Source organism: Gopherus flavomarginatus, chromosome 25, assembly GCF_025201925.1.
Source record: "Gopherus flavomarginatus isolate rGopFla2 chromosome 25, rGopFla2.mat.asm, whole genome shotgun sequence".
NCBI classification, from domain to species: domain Eukaryota; kingdom Metazoa; phylum Chordata; order Testudines; family Testudinidae; genus Gopherus; species Gopherus flavomarginatus.
The window spans coordinates 310967-332911 of record NC_066641.1 but is presented as its reverse complement, the minus strand read 5'-3'; the positions used below and the strand labels follow the sequence as shown (position 1 = coordinate 332911).

The 21945-nt window shown below is 51.3% G+C and overlaps 1 protein-coding gene across 11 annotated transcripts in view; it reads right to left on the bottom strand.

The window, feature by feature from the left end:
- Positions 1-21945, bottom strand: part of LOC127040644 (zinc finger protein OZF-like) — a 130541-nt gene that overhangs the window by 37073 nt on the left and 71523 nt on the right. For 2 of the 11 annotated variants that reach the window (XM_050935083.1, XM_050935079.1), the window contains exon 1: positions 4451-4565. The exons of 2 other annotated variants lie outside the window; for them this stretch is intronic. The gene's annotated coding sequence lies outside the window, so the exon portion shown is untranslated. 7 more of the 11 variants (XM_050935074.1, XM_050935082.1, XM_050935077.1 and 4 more) reach the window with 5 other exon arrangements.

Genomic DNA, 21945 nt, shown 5'->3' with positions numbered 1-21945 from the left:
CCTGCCAACTGTCCTGTGAGCAGCTGGGAGACACTGTTCTCCCAAACAGGGGTTGGGAAAAAAATGATCTCAAATGAGACGGGAAGTTGACCATTTAACTCCCTGCAACCACCAGGCTGGAGAATGACTAAGACGACAACATTCCCTCCAAAAAAGGAGAACTTGCTGCAACTAAACATGGGAACATCTCCAAACACAAGATGCTTTTTAACAGACATTTGATAATTACATGGAAAAAGACAAACTCTGACAGCTGACATCCATGTTAAGTCATTTAAAAAAAAAAGGGTGGAAATCTGGAAAATTTTTGATCAATTTTCACAAACTAAAAAGGAAAGTAGAAAAATGTGAGGGATTTTATATTGATAGCCAATAGTAGGTAAAGTAGTAAAAAGTGAATTTCATATTGTTATTTGACAAATTGAGAGAAAATGGGAAACATTGGAAAACATTTCTAAATATGTTCAAAAAATTGAGAAAAGGTCAAAATCTGAGGATATTTTATGTTAATATTTTATTATTAGTGAGACATGGAAAAAATCTCAGGGAATATTAAATTAGAAATAGATAACTAGAGAGAAAGGAGGGCAAACTTTTAGGATATCCTCTTGAAGAAGAGATCTATGTGTAGCTCAGATATGTCTCTCACCAACTGAAGTGGGTCCAGTAAAAGGTATTACCTCACCCATCTTGTCTTTCTAAATGCAAAGCAATGCACACTGGTGAGAAACTGCAGCTACTTATACAATGAGGGGTAAACTAACTATAAAATGTATTCCATCGATATAGCTTTATTTTAAGCAGCAGTAATGCAAGGAACCTACAGGCCTGTATCTTGTATGACCGGGATCGGCACCCTTTTGACACGCAGCCCGTCAGGAGGCAGCAGCAGGGGCAGGCAAGTGACTGGCAGCTGGGCAGAGCTGTGTTGAGCAGCTGGGGGTAGCATTAGCCAGGACTGTGGGTATGGCTACACTTGCAACTTCAGAGCGCTCCCGTGGCAGTGCTTTGAAGTGCGAGTGTGGTCACGGCGCCAGTGCTGGGAGAAAGCTCTCTCAGCGCTGCAGGTACTCCCCCTCTCTGAGGGGATTAGCTTACAGCGCTGGAGCCGCGCTCTCAGCGCTGGGGCATAGTTTACACTGGCGCTTTACAGCGCTGTAACTTGCTGCACTCAGGGGTGTTTTTTTCCATACCCCTGAGCGAGAAAGTTGCAGTGCTGTAAAGCACCAGTGTAGCCATGGCCTGTGTAACCTTCAGATGGACAGTCTCCAGTGGGGACTTTTTCCTCCTGTCCTTTTCCGTGCCTTGTTGCTGGTGTGACAGATTTATGTTACCAATCTGCCCAGGATGTCAAGTGATTAGGTGAGGCCACAGGATTTTTAGGGGAGTAGATGGAGGAGCACACCAAGTGACTACATTTTAAAGCTTTATTAATAAAATAATAACAGCGGAGAGTGCTGGGGAGCCCCATGTTACTTAAAGGAAGGAAAAAAGCAAAGTGTTAGTGCCCCAAGCCCTAACCCATTTTTATACTTACACCCCCACTACTCAAGCCAAGGTGTAACATAAGAAGAAGGGAAAGGGTGGATGGGAGTTTTTGTCCTGTGCATGGGTTGTTTAGGGTTTGCTGTTGATTTCTGATTTGCTTTGGCTTTGGGGGTCTTTTTGAGGGTGTTTTGTTTAGGGACCTTTGCTTTTGGTGTTCTTTGTACCAGTTTAAACCAGCTTTTTGTAGTTTTTTAAAAACACACCAACTTTAGGGACGCAAAACCTTGTTTTTCCCCCCATTGGCCTTTGCCGTTGTGCTTGTTTTTGCACTTTTTGCAGTTTTGCTTAGTTTTCTTTATGGCTGGCTAGGGTTGGGTAAGAGGTGAATGCAGTTGCAGACTTCTTGTCATGACACGGGGCCAGCGTTTTATTTTTAGACTGAGCTAGCTGAAGTGTGGAGTTAACCCCTTTTCTGCCTTTTTCCCCTCCCCCTTTAGCCTCTTGCAACATGAAAAGGAATTTTCCACTCCACACTCTCACCTTTAACCCTTCCCGAAATGCCTTGCAATGCTTGCAACAGCATTAGCAACATACAGTGTTAATTTGCCTCTCCAGGGGACCTGAGGGAGGGGGCCATTGGGTTGTAACACTGGCAGAGAATGACCACCCCATCCCACCCCAGAGGCAGCTGTGTCTCAGGGTTCTGCAAGTTGCACCCATAAAGCCCCTTCTCATTTGAGGAATGATTCAGGACAATTTCCCAAAGAAGAAAGAGAATTTGCTGCAGGTCAAACATCCCAAATCTGAGATTGTTATATTAACACTGGAGAATTAGAGAAAAAATGGGGTCAAATCCGAAAAGGAGACTAGGGAAAGTGTTAACAATTGCTCCATCAGCACCAACCCTTCATGGAGCAGTTGCTGGTTTTACACCTGAAGGGAGAATTCCTTTCTCTGACTCCTGTCCATGGGGCCATGGTAGGAAGTGGTGACCCAGTGAAGCTGAGCTGAGACTGATGCAAGATAAGCAAAGCCAAACCAGCTTCCCAGAGTACTGGGTTGGAAGCTGGTATGGCAGGTGGGCCTGGGTTCCCCTACATCAGTGGTTCTCAACCAGGGGTACATGAACACCTGGGGATACACAGCAATCTTCCAGGAGGTACATCAACTCATCTAGATATTTCCCTAGTTTTACAATAGGCTACATAAAAAGCACTAGTGAAGTCAGTACCAACTAAATTTCCATACAATGACTTGTACATACTGCTCTATGTACCATACGCTGAAAGCATGGGGGGTGGGTCCGTGGTGCCTGGGCACCAGGAATATTCCTGGCCCGGGGCCTGGCTCCAGCAATGTTTGAGACCAGGTCTCTCCTTCAGCCCGGCCTTCCACCCCCAGGTGCTCCCTGCCATGCATCCCCTGGGTGATTTAAAATGCCAAACCCACTTACTGGCAGTGCAGCGGAGCTTAGCGGCTTCCTGCCTGCTCGCTCTACGTGGCTGACAACTCCTCCTTGCAGTCCCTGGGCAGGGTGGGTCTGGGTCTACATGCACTGCTCCTGCCCCAAGCCCCTGCAGCCAATAGGAAGCTGCAGGGGCCGTGCCTGGGGGTAGCAGCACGCGGAGGCCCCCCGGGGCCCGCCCTGCCTAGGAGCCCTAGGTAAGCACTGCACACCTCCCCTCCACCCCCTCCCAGAACCTGCACCCCCTACTCCTTTCCCACACCCCCCCTCACGCCTCCAAACTCCCTCCCACAGCCTGCACCCCCTCCCCAAATTCATAGGTGCCAACTTTTGCTGGCACTGTTGGGTGCTCAAACACCCACTGCCCTGGCCACGCACTGCCCTGGCCCTGCCCCAACTTCACCCCTGCCCTGCCCCCTCCTGCCCCTATTCCAACCCCTTCCCCAAATCCCCCCCCAGTTCCGCCTCTTCTCTCCTTCCTGCCCTGAGAGCACCGCATTCCCACTCCGCCCCCACCCCCCGGGCTTGTTACACCACAAAACAGCCATTTTGCAGTAGCAAGCGCTGGGAGGAGAAGCAGGATGGGGCGAGGTGCAGAGCTCAAGGGAGGAAGTGGAGGCAGGATGGAGTGGGGAGCCTGGCTCTGCACCCATCAATTTTTCTCTGTGGATGCTCCAGCCCCAGAGAACCCACGGAGTCGCCGCCTATGCCCAAACTCCCTTCCAGAGCCTGCACTCTAGAACTCCTCCACATACCAAAACTCCCTCCCAGAGCCTTTGGCAGGTGGGGGACAGAGTCTGGGGGGGGGTGCTCTGGCCATCCTGGGCACCACTAAAAATTTCTACAAACCTGCCCCTCTGCAAATGATCAGGAGGGAATCCAAATGGCTTTTACCGGAAGATACATTTCTTGTTAAATCTCTTGCTCTGATGAGGAATCTATTTCTCATTTTTAGTATTTTTCACAAACCAATCTCTACAAAATGAGCAGGAGAGAATTGTTACAGGTTTTATAGGAAGCTTCCAGGAGAAGTTTTCACCATCACTGATCAGGTGTGAATTCCTCATTTTTAAATATTTTTCACAAACCCCTCTCTTCCAAGTGAGCAGGAGTGCATCTTAATGGCTTTTTGAGGAAGAGTCCAAAAGTTTATCCCTAGAACTCATCCATAAGGAATTTCTCATTTTTAGTATTTTTCACTAACCGATCTCTTCCAAACCAACAGGAGAGAATCCTCACAGCTTTTTATAGGAAGCTTCCAGGAGAAGTTCGTCACCGGCACCGAGCAGCAAAATAATTCTCGCCCCTGACTGAAAGGTGCGTGTAGCGGTTACACTCCCCTTGGTTTACTTTACAATTACCCGGTAAAAGGGAGACACTCACCGGCCAGGCTCGCTCACGGGGCGCTGGGACACGCTGCCATTTCTGGAGCAGGCACTTGGGGTACCCACTACCCGACACCAGCCCCTGGACTAGACCCTGCGCCCCCCCGATTACCAGCAGCGAGGCGGGCGGGTGGGCGGGGTCTCCCTGGCTGCCGCGGCCACCCGCTCGCTCTGCAGCCCCTGGCGCTAGACGCGGGGCCCGGTCGCGGCTGAGGCTCCCCCAGCAGCCCGGCCGAGGGGCGGGGCACCAGGGCCCAGACTCCGCCCCTGGGCCACGAGCGGTCCCGTGAGCAGCGGGGGGGGCCCCGGGGGCGGGTCTGAGAGGCGCCAGACGGGGGCTTGGGCCGGTGAGTCTCGGCGGGGGGGGGGGGGCCAGGCTGAGTGCGGGGCCCGCCCTGACCTGGGCTGGGCGAGCGGAAGCGCCTTCCGGGGCCGGCTGGGAGATGGGACTCCGGACTCTCCCGGGAGCGGAAGTGACGTGGGCCGGCAGTGATGACGAGTGGGCTGTTCACGCGCGCGGGCTCTACGTGGCTCGTGGGAACCGTTGGCGCCTCTCGAGAGCTCGTCTCTGCCCCGCCCACAGCGGCTGCTGCAGGGACAGATGGGAGCCAGCCCCGCCGTGTCTCCCGCCTCTGGGCATGCGCAGATGGGGGGGCGCGAGTCCCGCATGCGCAGAGGCAGTGCTCGCGGAGCACGGGCGCGTGCCCCGCAGCTCAGGTAGCCCCGCCCAGGGGCAGGGAGCCGGAGAACAAGGGGCGGGCGGAGTGTGGTCAGCGGCCGGGCTGAGCGCTGCGCTGCTGCTCCATTGTGCGGCGGGCGGGGCGAGACCCTCATTAACCCCCCCCCGCCCGGCCTGGGGCCCCCCCGGGCTGCAGCCTGCGGGTAATGGAGAGAGACCCGCGGGGGGGCGGGGGCTCGGAGCAGCAGGAGCCCAACGCCCCGCCGGGCCTGGCCGGACTTTCCCCTGGGGCACAACTGGGTAATCCGGGGGGAGGGAGCCAGCCCCCAGTGGGGTTCCTGCGTGCGGGGGTGGGGGTGGGAGGCAGGGTGAGAAGTGAGACCGGGCAAGGAGGCGGAGGGGAGAAGGGAGCCCTGGGAAAAGTCTCCGTGAACTGCAGGCTGCAGCGCATGCGTCTGGCGAAGTGGGTATTCACCCACCAAAGAGTTTGCTCCAATCAGGGCCGGCTCTAGCCGTTTCGCCGGCGCAGGGGGCGCTCTGCCGCTCGCCGGTCCCGCGGCTCCAGTGGACCTCCCGCAGGCGTGTCTGCAGAAGCTCCATCGGAGCCAGAGGACCAGCGGACCCTCCGCAGGCACGCCTGGGAGAGGTCCACCAGAGCCGCCTGCCCGCCCTCCCGGCAACTGGCAGAGCACGTGCTTGGCATGCTGCGGCCTGGAGCCAGCCCTGGCTCCAATACATCTGTTAATCTGTAAGGTGCCACAGGACTCTGTCACATTTTACAGATCCAGACTAACATGGCTGCCACTCTGATACTGAGAAAAGGGGCAGATGGAAAAATGTCTGCAGCCAGGAAATTGCACAGAGAGGAGAAGAGCAGGTGACCCCTGCGGAGGGTGGGGGGCTGAGATCCCCTCTGACTTCCTGCTGTGCTCTCCCATGGTGATACCATCCTCTCCAGTCCTTCCCCCTTTTTCTTTAGACACGATTGATCAAAATATATGGTTCCTCCCCCCGTCGCCTTTTCTCTCAAATTCCAGATAAGTTCTCAGTTCTCCACAATTGTACTCCATTTTCTCTCCACTTCTCCAATGTCCAGTTCAAATCTCAGGTTTCATGTGACACCCCCCCCCCGTGATGTGCAGTCTATATGGTTTTATAAAAATTTAATAATAAGTGAATATAATGTAACAGATGCTTCATGCACAAAGTCTCTTGTAAGGTATCATTAGAAAGCTTATCTTCTGAGTGTAATCATCCTATTGTATAAATGTACCACTCTTGAATCTGAAACTAGAAATACGAAATAGAACTCTGAGGGGCTATTGTAATTTTGTAAAGTGTGGGGCCATTAATGGTGTTTTGGAATCTTGATGACTCCTATTAACTAGGACCACTGTCTGCAAATGACTGTGTTTTACCTGTAAGTCTTCCTGTATACCTGTGTGCTGGCAAGTGGGCAATGAAGTCTTGCAGTGACATGTGATCATGTCACCTGAACTGGAATCCATCTTTAACCTGGTATCTTTCCATTGAGAAGGAGGGGGTGGGGACTCAGAGAGGGACAAAAGGATTCCTGCCTTATGCAAAAGATAGATATATAGATAGAGATATAAAGAAGTGGAAGAGAACAAAGAAAGAGAGCCATCATGAAGAATCCCCTAGCTACCACATAAGCTGGAACAAGAGCTGTACCAGGGGAAAGAATTGTGCCCAGGCCTGGAAGGTTTCCAGTCTGAGGAAAAAACTTACTGAAGCATCTCTGAGGGTGGGATTATCTCTATTCAGTTTGATTAGACATAGATTTGCGCATTTTATTTTATTTTGCTTGGTGACTTACTTTGTTCTGTCTGTTACTACTTGGAACCACTTAAATCCTACTTTCTGTATTTAATTAAATCATTTTTTACTTATTAATTAACTCAGTATGTATAAATACTTGGGGGAGCAAACAACTGTGCATCTCTATCTAAGGTCTGTGTAGCACCTGGCACACTGGGGGCCCTGAGCTCAGTCCAGGTCAGAGCCACGTTCAGTAAGATAGAAGCCTTGACCTCAGTCACAGTTTGTGCCTCATTTGCAACAATGGGGATCCAGCTCTTGGTCAGGGTCTGTGCAGAGCCTTCCACAACGGGGAGGCCTGATCTCTGTTGAGGTCTGTGACATTTCCAGCACATCAGGGGCCCTGATCTCTATCTTGGTTGTACAGGGAGGGATGGGAGTGGGGAGGATACAGGGCCTGATCTGGGGGAGGGGTTGGGACTCCAGGCATCGGACTGGGGAGGTCTGGGAGCAGAGATAATCAACATGGAGAAAGAGTCAGGCAACAGGTTCCCTCCAAAAAAGAAGAGCCTGTAATTAAAACCAATGAGGAGCACCTCCAAAGCAGTGAGGATTCTTTTTAAATCAGAGCTGGATAATAATACAGGAAATGGTAACATCTGATGTTTGAAATTGGTGTTTAGTAATAAAACAAAAAGCTGCAAATATGGAGAACTTTAACATCCTTATCACAAGTTGGAGGAAAATGGGAAAAGTTTGAGGAATTTTCTAGCAGTAGTTGACACAAAGGAAAGAGGCAAAATTTGAACGGATTTCAGGTCAGTCTTTTATAGCTAGAGAGAAAAGGGCAAAATTTGCAAGGGTTTTATATCAATCAATATTCAAGAAGTTGAGGAAAGGGCAACACCTGAGGAGGTTTGATGTGCTCAGATACTTAGATGGGAAAATCTCCAGGGATAATAAATCAGTCAGACACTTGGAGAGAAAAGTGGGAAGATTTTTCAAGAATTTGATATCAGTATTTCAGAACTGAGGAGAAAATGGGACACAAACTAAATATTTGCCAATATAAGAGAGAAGCACCAACATCTGGGGAGATTTTATGTCACTATTCAACAGTTCAAGGGAAAAGGGGGGAAAATTGTGGGGATTGTACAGCACTATTCAATCAACAGAATGGGATGGTTTCTCTTACCTCATATTCACATGGCCAGCAGGGAGCCCTGGATGATGTCACTTTCACAGGGAAAGGAGTGGGGCTGGAGTCAGGTCACTGGCTGCAGGGAGGGGCTGGCTGCAGGGTCTGGGAATGTGACTAGTAGGCAGGGGTGGGGGAGGGGGCTGCTGAGTTGGGCAGGGTGGGGGAGTGGGGAAATAGCTGAGACTGGGCAGTCTCCATGGGGGATGCTGTCTCCTCCCTTCCTTTCCCTTCCCATGCCATTGCCAGCAGAGAGTGGCCACCCCAGTCCAGCGGTTTCCCTGTCTCAGGACTCTCCCAACTTCTGCTCATTTACCCTTTTCCCATTTCAGAAATCACTCAGGGAAACAATTTCCTACCTAAACAAGGACAAATCACTGCAGGTAAAAATGGGGTGGGAGGGGTGTTGGCTTGGATCACAGAAACCCCTGTGAGCTGCCATCTGATGCAACAAGACTACCTCTGCTCCTGTTTTCCCTGCCAGCTCAGCACTCCAGCACCCTGGCTTGCTGAGCCAGACACACCCCTGCTCCAACAAAGACCCAGGGTCTGAATTACTTGCCCCAAAGCTGCGGGTTAACTTGAAAGCAGCTCACAGAACTGTGCTTGTCTTTAGCACTCAGATGCCCAACTCCCAATGGGGTCTAAACCCAAATAAATCCGTTTTACCCTGTATAAAGCTTATGCAGAATAAACTCAAATTGTTCGTCCCATTGTGACAGGTGCTGCACAAACACCAAGGGTATGTGGATACTGACATTTAAAAACCCACAGTGGCCCATGCCAGCTGATTCAAATTCACAGGGCTCAGGTTAAGGGGCTTTTTAATTGCAGTGTAGATGTCTGGGCTTAGGGTTGAGCTAGGCTGTAGGACTCTGCGAGGTGGGAGGATGCCAGACCTTCGGACTGGTGCCAGAGGAGATGTAGTGTGAAAAACTGCTCTCTGTCTTAATTGGCTACTTTGGGTGCACTGAGCATGCACACTTGAACTGACTGAGCGCACACAGGCCTTGGCTACACGGGCGCTTTACAGCGCTGTAACTTTCTCGCTTAGGGGTGTGAAAAAAACACCCCCAAGCGCAGCAAGATACAGCGCTGTAAAGCGCCAATGTAAACAGTGTCCCGCTCCCAGCGCTGTAAGCTAATCCCCATGGGGAGGTGGAGTACCTGCAGCACTGGGAGAGCTTTCTCCCAGCGCTGGCACTGCAACCACACTCACACTTCAAATGGCTGCCACGGGAGCACTCCCGCGGCAGCGCTGTGCACTTGCAAGCGTAGCCATACCCTCAGTAACATCTGTGAAGCCACTGCCCTTCACCCTGCCCTTACTTGGCATCATACTGTGCAGACTGCTTTTTACAGGCTTTAAAAAGGGGCAAAGAGGGTTGGCCAGAGTATGAGCAGGGGTGGAAATTGACTGGGATGGGGAGGGTCAAGCAGCTGGAGTCAGGTTAGGCTGAGGGGCAAAATCAGGGATGGAGGGGAAAGGAGCTGCCAGACAGTGATAGAGGGCAAAACCCCAACACAGCAGGGGCAGAGGGGGTAAAGTTACCTCCGGTGGACTGAGACACCAGTGTTTGCAAAAATGGGGAAGGGGGGGGAAGAGAGGTTTTTTTTGTTTTTGTTTGTTTTTTAAACAAAGAATCCCTTATCAGTGTATCTGACTGCATAAAGTCTTGTAGCAGTTCACAAATTTGTCTTATCTGCTGCTGGGATTCCCTGAATTACTCTTAGCACTTCATCATTTACCTTTGATAGGAACTGCTTCTGCCATAAAAAAAAAAAAATTCAAGTGAGCATAGATGGTCCTGAGGAAGGTAAATAGGAAATCCCAAGTACTTCTCTCTCCTTTCTACCTATCCCACAGAGACTAAAATATACCTGCATGGAGACAATCCCTCTGGCTCAACTTTACCCTGCAGACTTAAACATCTCTTTCTGAACAGGCCCTTTCATCTCAAGTGAGATATTACCCCATGAGCTGGAATCTGTGCTCCGTTGATCAAAAACCTTTCTCAGTCAGGGCAACAGGACAAGTGAATTGCTGCCTGTGCCTGCTTGCTGAGTTGATGAACTGTAATGGTCAGAGATCGCACCAGCATAGAAGTATACCCTAAGCAAACCCTAAGGAAATTAAGAGTTTAAATTATCAGCCACATGTCCTGCATCCCACTAAAATGAATTCAAACCACAAGTCACTTGGGCAGAAGTATCAGTGTCAGGGTGCTACATTGCTAGCACAATGTGGACTGTTAGCACGTAAATGAAGCTACAAAATGAATGATGTTTAAATAGTCTCACTCTATTAAGAGGTAATTGATACATATGTACAGCAGACTGGGTTGTTTGGAAGCTGAAGACTGTGCTTCCATCCCACACCAGTGTCAAATTTTAGCAAATTATGACAAGTAAGCAAATAAGAACAACCTTATGTGTTAGTAACTGCTCCTGGTTACAATTGGCTACCCCTGTTCCAGTAGCAGATTAGGTCAGATACTGATACATAAGGTATTGAAAAAACTTCTTACTGGTAGCAAATTAAGACAGATAGTTTTTCAGATTTAAAAGTTTATTAGAGAATATTTAAATAAAGATGATACAAAGAGTTTGAAGTGCCAGCATTGGTCATTGGGGAGCAACATACAGAGTATAGGGGGACGCTGGTATTTGGAAATTGATTAGCACATAACATATACAGACTGTAAGGTCCCCAATGTCGGGGTGTACGGTGGGTGGGATCAGGAAGCAGTAAGGGTACATCGCTCATACAGTGGGTTATACGCAGTCATGGGTATAAGTAAGCAGGGCTGGGTAATGGGGACAGGATGACCCTCCCATGGTGGAATCCAGTTCAGTGGGTTTAGGGCTCAGGGGATATGGTTCAGTAGGGGGGGGGTTATAGGCCTCCTCCCCCCCCCCCCGTGAGTGCACGAAACCATGCCGGCTCACTCCTGGTATTGGCGCTGGCCGGTGATGTGCTCTGTGTAAATGTCCCTAGACCACCGGATAGTGTCCGAGACCATCAAACATTCTCATGAGCCGTGCATAGCGACGGCCCACCCCACAGGCCCTAAGTACTCATTCATTACAGGGGTCCCAGGCACCCAGCGGCCCGAACGATCAGAGGCGTCGGTGTAAACCTCATAGCCCTTTGCCCACAGGGTGTCAGCCAAGGGGGCATATTTTTCAAGTTTGCAGGCTCGGGCTTCGCGGAGGGCCGGGGGCCTGTTCTCAAACGGGATCGTCACGTTGACGAGGATGATCTTTTTCCATTCCTCAGTCCGTGACGACGATGTCCGGGTGCAGCAGGCTGTCGGTGTCGGGGATGGTGCGGTTGACTGCGATCTCACCCAGGTGTGGGGCAATGGCCTTCACCAGCCGGTCCTGGACTGGCGTTGTGGCGCAGCTGCCAGGCTCTGGCGTGGGGTTTGCAGCTGCACAGGACATAGGGGCAAGGTCTCCAGGGCGTATCCGCACTTCCTGCAGCGCTTGTCTCGGTTCCCGTGGTGGACGGCTCCGTTGAGCGGGACTCAGTTCAGGCGGGCGCGGTGTATGAACCGCCAGTCAGGCGAAACAGGTGAAGCTGCCTGCAGGGAGAAAGTGGTTGCTGGAGTCCCACTTGCTGGTCACCTCAAAGGCCTTGCCCTGGTCGGGTTTTTTCCTCAGGGTGTCCATGTAGAGCGCAGTGGACAGTGGCCTTCAGTGACTTCTCCAGCACGCCTCTGGACTCCGGGGCTGATGATGGTGTTGCCCTCCGTCTCAATCCGCGGCACCAGGACTCCCAGCTCCTACCGTTCCTCGCTCCATACCCAGCGGCAGCCCAGTCATTTTCCCAGCCGGCGCGTGGCGTTGCTGGGTGCGGGACCACAGCGAGGCGATGTCGCCCCCGTCCTGGGCGAATTCGCCAGTCTAGGGAGCCACTCAGGAAAGTGGCTACATCCGGGCTGGACGGAGGCCTGCCAATTCGCTTCTCGATGACGGTGCGTAGGGCGGCCACTGCGACGTTCTTTACCGTGGCGTCCTGGGCACGTCAGGAGGCGGAAGGCGTGTGCGGTGACAACTGTGATGTCGCAGAGGTCACCCATGCGGGGGACGTTGGCACCACCGTGCCTGTGGGCAATGTATATGAGCTCGTTGCTGGCTCTCTGGGGCAGGGACAGCCACTGCTTAACCAGCTGCCGAATGGTGTTGTCCGCCTTGTTGAGGGGCACCTTTGCCATGGTGGAACCTCTCAAGACGAAGGCGATGCGGGGGATCAGGAAAGTGTTGAGGGCGTTGATCTTCTGCCACGGCGCCAGCAGGGATGCGTCGATCTTGGCAGCATCCTGTAGGATCTCCCGGACTGGTGTCCTCAGGGGTCTGCCGGACGCGGACGCCCGTCAGCATGCCGAGGTGTTGGTACGCCTGCCCTTCTGCCAGAGGAATGACGGACTCGCCCTGGATCTGGAACTCCGTCGTCTGCACCGAGTCTCTCTTGCTCCCGTCGACAGTGGAGGGATGCGCACTTCTTGGCTTTAAAGCGGAGACCCGTCCAGTGAGCGGCTCTCCCAATGGTATTGAGTATGTTCTGGAGCCTCTCGGGGTCGTCCGCGATCAGGACCAGGTCATCCGCATAGGCCAAGTACGCTCACCCTCTCGCCGTGCAGGTCAAAGCCATCAGCGCAGTCTGAGATCGCCCGCAGGAGCGGCTCCATGGCCAGGTTGAAGACGATCGGGCTGAGGGGGCAGCCCTGCTTCACGCCGCTGTGGATCGGGATCTCGGCGGTTTCTCCTTCTACCGAACGGATGGTGGTGCTGCAGTCCTTGTACAGAGTTCCCGGATCAGGCGCAGAAAGGTCTCCGGCATCCTCGAACTCCCGTAGCGTGCTGAAGATGTGATGGGGGGGGGATGGACCCAAAGGCGTTGGATAGGTCGAGCCACGCTATCGCGCACTGCTTCCTGTGCCCTCTTGGTCATCTGGAGAACGGTCTGGAGCAGGGAAGTTGTGTTTGTAGCACCCCTCCGACGGCATGAAGCCCTTCTGGGCTGGGCTGATGGCTCCCCCGGCCATGTTGCCCACTCCGTGATCCTGGCTGCCAGGCAGCTGGCTGTACAGTTTGTACATTCGTGGAACAGAGGGAGATGGGTCTCCAGTTGCTGGGGTCGTCTCGTTCGCCCTTTTTGTGAATCAGGACAGTCATGGCCTTCTTCCCAGGAGGTGGGAGACCTGCCAAAGCGCCGGCACAGGTTAAAGATGCCAGAGAGCACGAAGCAGCCAGGGTCTCGCTTCCTGAGCAGGCTGTAGGGGATGCCTGTCCTTTCCGGGCATGGTGTTCTTTGTTCTGGAAGCCTGGCTGTCACCTCTTTGGGTGTGAAGTCGGCCTCTAGGTCGCCTGTATTGGTGATGTGGGGCAGGGGGCAGGAGGCACTCCGGGTGCTGCGCGTCGTTTCTGGGTTTGCCACCAAACACTCCAAGGAAGTAGCTGTAGAGGCACTCTGGGCGGGATCGTGCAGTAGGACGGAGGGCGATTGTGGACCTCTCTTACAGCCTTGAGGCGGTTTCGTTCTGTATAGCTTCTGGATCTTGGAGGCTGCTGCCGGGTCGTAACGACGGTTGGTGTTCCTTCTTCTAGCTCCTCTGGAGGTGGTGGCCTGGTTCGGGACGGGCCATCTGAAGGCAGGCCGGGTGGTCATTTGGTTTGCTGCCCTCTTTGAAGCAGCCTCTGCAGATAGCTCGCGGGTGAGCCTGTCAAGGAGCGAGTCAAAGTCCTCGAAAGAAGCTGCCGCTTGGATCTCCTCGATCCAGGCGGCCTGCCAAGGTGTGGCTGGCCTATCTTTCGGTCGCTGTTGCTCGAGTTCTTTGAACCGGTGTGGGCAGTGGGTTTGCTGCATGATCGACGGGTTGCCTCACTTGCGGCTCAGGGGGCCTTTCGGTTGGTTCCTGAGGCAGAGTCACCGGTGGGTTAGCACCGTTGTTGGTTGCTGGTGGGACTTGGTTCGGGTTGGTGGGTGTGGAGGTGGCGCCTGGTCTTTCGTGCGCGGTTGTCATCTGGTGGGTATCTGTGGGAGCATGTGACCTTCTGGTGGCAGGGATCGGCTTGGCGTCTTTTGGGGCTGTGTTGGTCCTGTCCGATGATGGGGGACTGGTGGTGCAGTCTGGTTGTGGTGGTGGGTCCTGCGACAGTAACAGTGTGCAGAGCAGTCTGGGGGGTGGTTCCCGTTCCCCTAGTGGGCGTGGCTTGTAGTGCGGGTGGGGGAGTTGTGTCGGCTCCCCTTGTGGCTGGTGTTCGTGGGGTGGTCCGAGGGCCAGCGGTGGTGTCTCCAGGGGCAGATTTTCGGGCTGCCACGAGTGTGGAGCACTCCCCCTTACTTGAGGTGGGGTCACGCTGGTTGGGCCTCGAGGAAGTACTGAGACACCTCAGTTCGGAAAGCTTCCGAGTGACCTGCGAGGATGTGACAGGACCCTTGCTGGCAGGGGCTTGGCTGACGTCCCCTTCTGTAACAGGTGTCGTTCTGATGATGGGGCCCTGGTCCACTAGCTCAGGGGCTGGGGTAGGTTTCTGGACAGCAGCTGGTGGGGTTGTACTGTTCCCTCGTGGCATAGGAGCAGCGGGCCGGGGCACGGGATGGCGGGGGGTCAGGAGCCGAGGGCTGCTGTTGTGTGGACTTTCTTGCAGCTGGTCTGGTGCGCCTTGCATCTCTTCTGGGACTCGAAGGGGAGGCTGCAGAGGGCACAGCTGAAGGCGGTGGTCTTGTTGTGGCACCTTCTCAGATGCCTGGTGAGCCCTCCGTACTACACTCATTTTTACAGATCGGGAAACTGAAGCTCAGAGAAGGGAAGTAATTTGCTTAAGTTTGCATTGAGAATTTGGGGGAAAACTGAAAACTGAAGCCAGATTGTTTGAATTCTTGCCTCTCTCCTTAACTGCAAGTCCAACTTGTGCATGTACAGCATTGTGTTGATGTGATTATTTGCATTGCACTGGCTTCCAAGGGAGGTTGTTGAATTTTTGTCACGGGAGGTTTTTAAGACCAGGTTAGAAATACACTAGTTTGGGAGTGTCTAGGAATACTTGGTCCTGCCTCTTCACAGGAGGCTTGAGTAGGCAACTTCTCAAGATCCCTTCCAGGCCTACATTTGAAATAATGCTCTTTTGTGCTGCGTCATGTTCTACGCTCAGCTGTCTCACATGGTGCCATTTGGAACTGTGATCGCACCATGTTGTGTTGCACAGTTTTATGGAACATTGTTTTGCCTCAGGTTGGTTTGTGCCTGTGTTGTGTTAGCTTGAGCTGAGCTCTTTTGCATGGTGTACTTTTGTCCTAGGTTGTATTAGTTTGCATTGTATTGCATTGCTTTGCTCTCCTTTGCATTCTGTCATTTAATGTTGTGGAGTGTAGGTTTTGGAGGGTTTGGAGTGAGGGGCTGAATTGTCTCACATTAAGTTGTGGTGGGGATTTTTCTGTGTGTGTGTTTTTATACATACAAGTATCAGGGGGTAGCCATGTTAGTCTGTATCCACAAAAACAACAAGGAGTCTGGTGGCACCTTAAAGACTAGCAGATTAACTTGGGCATAAGCTTTTGTGGGTAAAAAACCTCACTTCTTCAGATGCAAGTTATACGTACAGTAACTCTTCACTTAATGTTGTAGTTATGTTCCTGAAAAATGCAACTTTAAGCGAAACAATGTTAAGCGAATCTAATTTCCCCATAAGAATTAAATGTAAATAGGTGGGGTAGGTTCCAGGGATTTATTTTTTTTTTGCCAGACAAAAGGCATTATATACATTTAAAACAATTTTAAACAAGCAATTTAATACTACAATCATCGTTGCTGAGTATGAAGCAATGGGAGGTGCCCCCGCCTCACCCACACAGGCACAGCCCACTGGCGCTGAAGACAAGGAGTCTGAAGGTGCCGTAGGCTAGGAGAAGCACTTTGTGCAGCAGCAGCTGCAGCTTCCGCTGCTGTGCAAGCACCAAGAGCAAGAGATTCAACCCTCAGCCTACCCCCTTCACCCCTTCCCCCAAACCCCCACCCTTAGCCCACCTCTTCTCTCCCCCCACTTCCTCCTCTTTACTCACACGCCGCAGCCTCACTCCTCCCCCCTCCCTCCCCTGCCTCCTGCTGGCAGCAATCAGCTGATTGCCGTGGGCAGGGGGAACAGGGGGAAGGTGCTGATCTGTGGGGTCCGCCAGCGGGCGGGAGGCACTGGGGGAGCATAGGGGAGCTGATAGAGGGGCTGCCAGCTGTGGGCAAAGCAGGCAACCAAACGATGTTATAGCGAAGCATTGCACAACTTTAAATGAGCATGTTCTGTAATGGAGCAGGGACGTAAGATTGAAACAACGTTAAGTGAGAGGACGTTAAGTGGGGCGTTACTGTATCTGTTGCATAGCATCATAGAAATGCAGGGCTGGACAAGACCCCAAGATGTCATCAAATCCAGCTCTCTCCGCTGAGGCATGACCAAGTATATGTCGATCATCCTTGACACAGGTTTGTCCTACCTGTTCTTAACAGCCTCCAAGGACAGAGACTCCACAGCCACCCTTGTGAGCCTGTTTCAAAGCTTAACAACCTTAGCTCTGGTGACACCCATGCAGATTTTAGTGGTGAGCAGCTCTGGAAAGAGATGAGACCGCCGTAAGTGGACAGTTGGGTAAATAGACTAAAGTTGGGAGGAAAAACATTAATGCGTTCAAGGTCATCTGACTGTCTGTGACAGAGCTAGAAATAGATCCCAGTTCTAGTCTCACCATATTGCTGTTTTGGGTACTGAAGGTCTCTGCCACACTGATGTTTTAGGCACTGGTGAAAACCCTTAGTATAGAGAGAATTTACACTAGTGCACTGTGATTGGCACTGGTGCACCATGTCCCTGTTTGAAGGCTTGCGGGGGTTGGGTGTGGGCATGACAGTGGCCTCACTGAGGCGTGAGGCTGGCTGAACAGTGAAGCTGGTAATGGAGGGGCAGCAGTGAGTGCTGGAGCTATGAGCCAGGAGCACAGCCCCACAGAACTGGATACTGACTTCTCCTGATTCATGACACACACCCCTAGCTATGTGTAGGGACTGCAGCTGGACTGCTCTGCCAAGGCACTTTGTGCATCCATGGACAAACCACCACTTCCTGCAGCCTAATGCAATGGGATATGTTGACCTTTCCAAGCTGTGGGTGACGGGACTCTGAAGTTACCAGGATCTGTTCCTGGCTCTGTCACTGACCTGCTTGGTGACCTTGAGGAAGTCAAAGACCCTGTCTGTTTTCCTCCTACCTATTGTCTACTTGGATTGTGATCTCTTTGTGTCCCTCTCTGTCTGTGCAGTGTCCAGCAAAATGGGGGTGCTGATCTCAGTCAGGTTCTCTGCCATGCACAGCACAGTGGAGTCTGATCTCCATCAGTGCCTGTGCAATGCAAAGCACAGTTTATAGGCTCTCAGATTTTAATCTAGTCTGACCTCCTGCACATCGCAGGCCACTGAACCTCACTCACCCACTCCTGTAATAGACCCCTAACTTTTGGCTGAGTTAATGAAGTCCTCAAATCATTATTTAAAGACTTAAAGTGACAAAAAATCCACCATTTACACTAGTTTAAACCTGCAAATGACTCATGCCATGCCATGCCCCATGCTGCAGAGGAAGGCAAACAAAAAAACCAAACCCCAGGGTCTCTGCCAATCTGAGTCTGGGCTAAATTCTGTCCCATCCCCAAATATGGTTTTTGTGTGTGAGTGAGTGTGTGTGCAGGCTGCTAGGGGCTGTGTGCTGAGAGCGAGGCTGAGCCCTGAGTTGGGGGCGGGGCTTACCTGATTAGGGGTCCTATATAAGGAGCCAGGCACTCAGGCAGCGGCACAGGAGGCGGCGAACAGAGCGGCTAACAGGGGAGTTTCAGTGGGAGTTTCCAGGGGGAGGTTGCAGGGGAGACCAAGGCAGAGGAACCGGGAAGGCAGGCCAGGGAAGAGGCAGCCCTGTGCTTGTCGGTGGCTTGCGGTGCGGTGTGAGCTGTGGATTGCCAGGCACAGAGTTGCAGCGCTACGATGGAGGCAGAGGCAGCAGGTGCAGACACACTGAGGATGACTGGGTGCGGCAGCTGCGGCATGTACATGGTCCTAGAGGGAGCACCTGAAAGGAGTTTCATCTGCGTGAAGTGCCGTCTGATAGAGCTGCTGGAGGAAAAGGTAAGGGGACTGGAGATGCAAGTGGAAACTCTGGCTGAGTTTAGAAGGGGATTTGAGCAGATGATGGAACGCAGACATGATGAGGCACAGGGGACAAGCTCAGGCGAGCGGACAAAAGCAGGACCTAAGGACTCTGAGGAGGGACTGCTGGGTGAGGAAAGTGGACGGTGGAAGCATGTCACTAGGAGAACCAGACAGAGGATAAGACGGGCCAGCGATGGACAAATAGAACTCAGGAATAGGTTTGCTGAGTTGGGAAATGAAGATGGAACACAGCAGGCTGCTGAAGGAGTAACGGCAAGGAAGAAGAGGCAAGCAGCTAGTCCTGCAGATGGAGGGGAGCAGTCAGTGGAAGGCAACATCAAGTACGAGCCCTAGGAGGATTGTGAGGGCGAATACAAATCGGGAGGAATCACAGCCAGCTGCTGTGGGGGATAGACCAGAGAATCGCATTGTCACCAGGAAAGGCAAGTCTACGTGATTGGAGACTCTTTACTGAGAAGAGTAGACAGGCCTGTAACTAGACCTGATCGGGAGAACAGAAGAGTGTGCTGTCTGCCGGGGGCTAAGATACAGGATGTGGACTTGAGCCTGAATACGATCTTAGCGGGAGCGGGAAAAAATCCGTTGATTATCCTTCATGTGGGAACGAACGACACAGCTAGTTACTCACTGGACTGTATCAAGGAGGACTATGTCAGACTGGGGAAGAGGCTTAAAGACATCGAGGCTCAGGTGATCTTCAGTGGGATTCTGCCGGTTCCTAGAGCGGGGCGACGAAGGAGTGACAAGATTATGGCGATCAACAGATGGCTCAGGGAGTGGTGTTATAAGGAGGGCTTTGGGATGTACGGTGACTGGGAAGCATTTACGGATAGACGACTGTTTGCTCAGGATGGACTTCATCTCAGCAAGGAGGGAAATAGAATTCTAGGATGGAGGCTCGCCGACCTCATCAAGAGGGCTTTAAACTAGAAAGTTGGGGGAGATGGTTGGGAAATGTTCGGGAGATCTCCACGCCAGAATATAACCTGGAGAGGGAAGTAAACAAAGTGAGCGGGGATACCCTTGCGGCCCCAAGATTTGATCCAAGGAGGAATAGTGGAGTAGAAACCAGAGTAACGGGTGATGCTGGTGGTAGAAAGTTTGTGCACGACGGGGGAAAGAATGTCACTGACGCCAAACGCCAAAAATTAAAAGGTTTGTACACTAATGCGAGGAGCCTAGGTAACAAGATGGAGGAACTGGAGTTACTCGTGCAGGGAGTGAAGCCGGATATTATAGGGATTACCGAAACCTGGTGGAATAGTACTCATGACTGGGGCACGGGTATTGAAGGCTATGTGCTGTTCAGAAAAGACAGGAAGAAAGGCAAAGGTGGTGGAGTAGCCTTGTACATCAATGATGAAATTAAATGTAGCGAAATAAGATGCGATGGAATGGATAAGACAGAGTCCGTCTGGGCAAAAATCACGCTGGATAAAAAAGCAACTAGAGCTTCCCCTGAGATAGTGCTTGGGGTGTGCTACAGACCGCCGGGATCGGATTGGGATATGGATAGAGACCTCTTTAATGTCTTTAATGAAGTAAACACAAAGGGGAAATGTGTGATTATGGGGGACTTCAACTTCCCGGATATAGACTGGAGGACGAGTACTTGCACGAATAATAGGGGTCAGATTTTTCTGGATGTGATAGCGGATGGATTTCTTCATCAAGTAGTTGAAGCACCTACAAGAGGGGATGCCATTTTAGACTTGGTGTTGGTGAGCAGTGAGGACCTCGTAGAAGAAATGGTGGTAGGGGACAACCTTGGTTCGAGTGATCATGAGCTGATTCAGTTCATACTAGATGGAAGGATAAACAAATGTATATCTGCGATTAGGGTTTTTGACTTCTCGAGGGCTAATTTTAAAGAGTTAAGGAAATTAGTTAGAGAAGTGGATTGGACGGAGGAATTAGTGGATTTAAATGTGGAGGAGGCCTGGAATTACTTTAAGTCACAGCTGCGGAGACTGTCGGAAGCCTGCATCCCGAGAAAGGGGAAAAGAACCATGGGCAGGAGTTGTAGGCCAAACTGGATGAGCAAGCAACTCAGAGAGGGGATTAGACAAAAGCAGAAAGCTTATAGGGAGTGGAAGGAAGGCAGGATCAGTAAAGAAAGCTACCTTGCTGAGGTCAGAACATGTAGGAATAAAGTGAGGAAGGCTAAAAGCCACATTGAACTGGAACTTGCAAAGGGAATCAAAACCAATAGTAAAAGGTTCTACAGCCACATAAATAAGAAGAAAACAAAGAAAGAAGAAGTGGGGCCGCTATACACTGAGGATGGAATGGAGGTTAAGGATAACCTAGGCATGGCCCAACATCTAAACAAGTACTTTGCCTTGGTTTTTAATAAGACTAGTGAGGAACCTTGCGATGATGGAGGGATGATAAACGGGAATGTGGATATGGAAGTGGATATTACTGCAACTGAAGTAGAGGCCGTACTTGAACAGCTCGATGGGACGAAGTCGGAGGGCCCGGACAATCTCCACCCGAGGATATTAAAGGAACTGGCGCGTGAAATTGCGAACCCGTTAGCGAGAATTTTTAAGCAATCGATAAACTCGGGGGTTGTGCCGTATGACTGGAGGATTGCTAATGTAGTTCCTATTTTTAAGAAAGGGAATAAGAGTGATCCGGGTAATTATAGGCCTGTTAGCTTGACGTCTGTAGTATGTAAGGTCTTGGAAAAAATTTTAAGGGAGAAAGTAGTTAAGGACATAGAGGTCAATGGTAATTGTGACGAATTGCAACACGGATTTACTAAAGGTAGATCATGCCAAACCAATCTGATCTCCTTCTTTGAGAAGGTGACGGATTACTTAGATAAAGGAAATGCGGTAGATATAATTTACCTAGATTTCAGTAAGGAGTTCGACACGGTTCCGCACACGGAGCTGTTAGTTAAATTGGAAAAGCTGGGAGTGAATATGAAAGTTGTAAGGTGGATAAGGAACTGGTTAAAGGGGAGACTCCAGAGGGTCGTATTGAAAGGTGAACTGTCGGACTGGAAGGAGGTCACCAGTGGAGTCCCTCAAGGATCGGTTTTGGGACCGATCTTATTTAACCTTTTTATTACTGACCTTGGCACAAAGAGCGGGAATGTGCTAATAAAGTTTGCGGATGACATGAAGCTGGGGGGTATTGCTAACACGGAGAAGGACAGGGATACTATTCAGGAAGATCTGAACCACCTTGTAAACTGGAGTAATAGAAATAGGATGAAATACAATAGTGAAAAGTGCAAGGTCATGCATTTAGGAATTAATAATAAGAATTTTGGATATACGTTGGGGGCGCATCAGTTGGAAGCGACGGAGGAAGAGAAGGACCTTGGGGTACTGGTTGATAGCAGGATGACTATGAGTCGCCAATGTGATACGGCTGTTAAAAAAGCAAATGCGATTTTGGGATGCATCAGGCGGGGTATTTCCTGCAAGGATAAGGATGTGTTAGTACCGTTGTATACGGCGTTGGTGAGACCCCATCTGGAATACTGTGTGCAGTTCTGGTGTCCCATGTTCAAGAAGGATGAATTCAAACTGGAACAGGTTCAGAGACGGGCTACGAGGATGATCCGAGGAATGGAAAAACTGCCTTATGAAAGGAGACTCAAAGAGCTTGGCTTGTTTAGCCTGGCCAAAAGAAGGCTGAGGGGGGATATGCTCGCCCTATATAAATATATCAAGGGGGTTAACGTTAGGGAGGGAGAGGAATTATTTAAGTTTAGTACT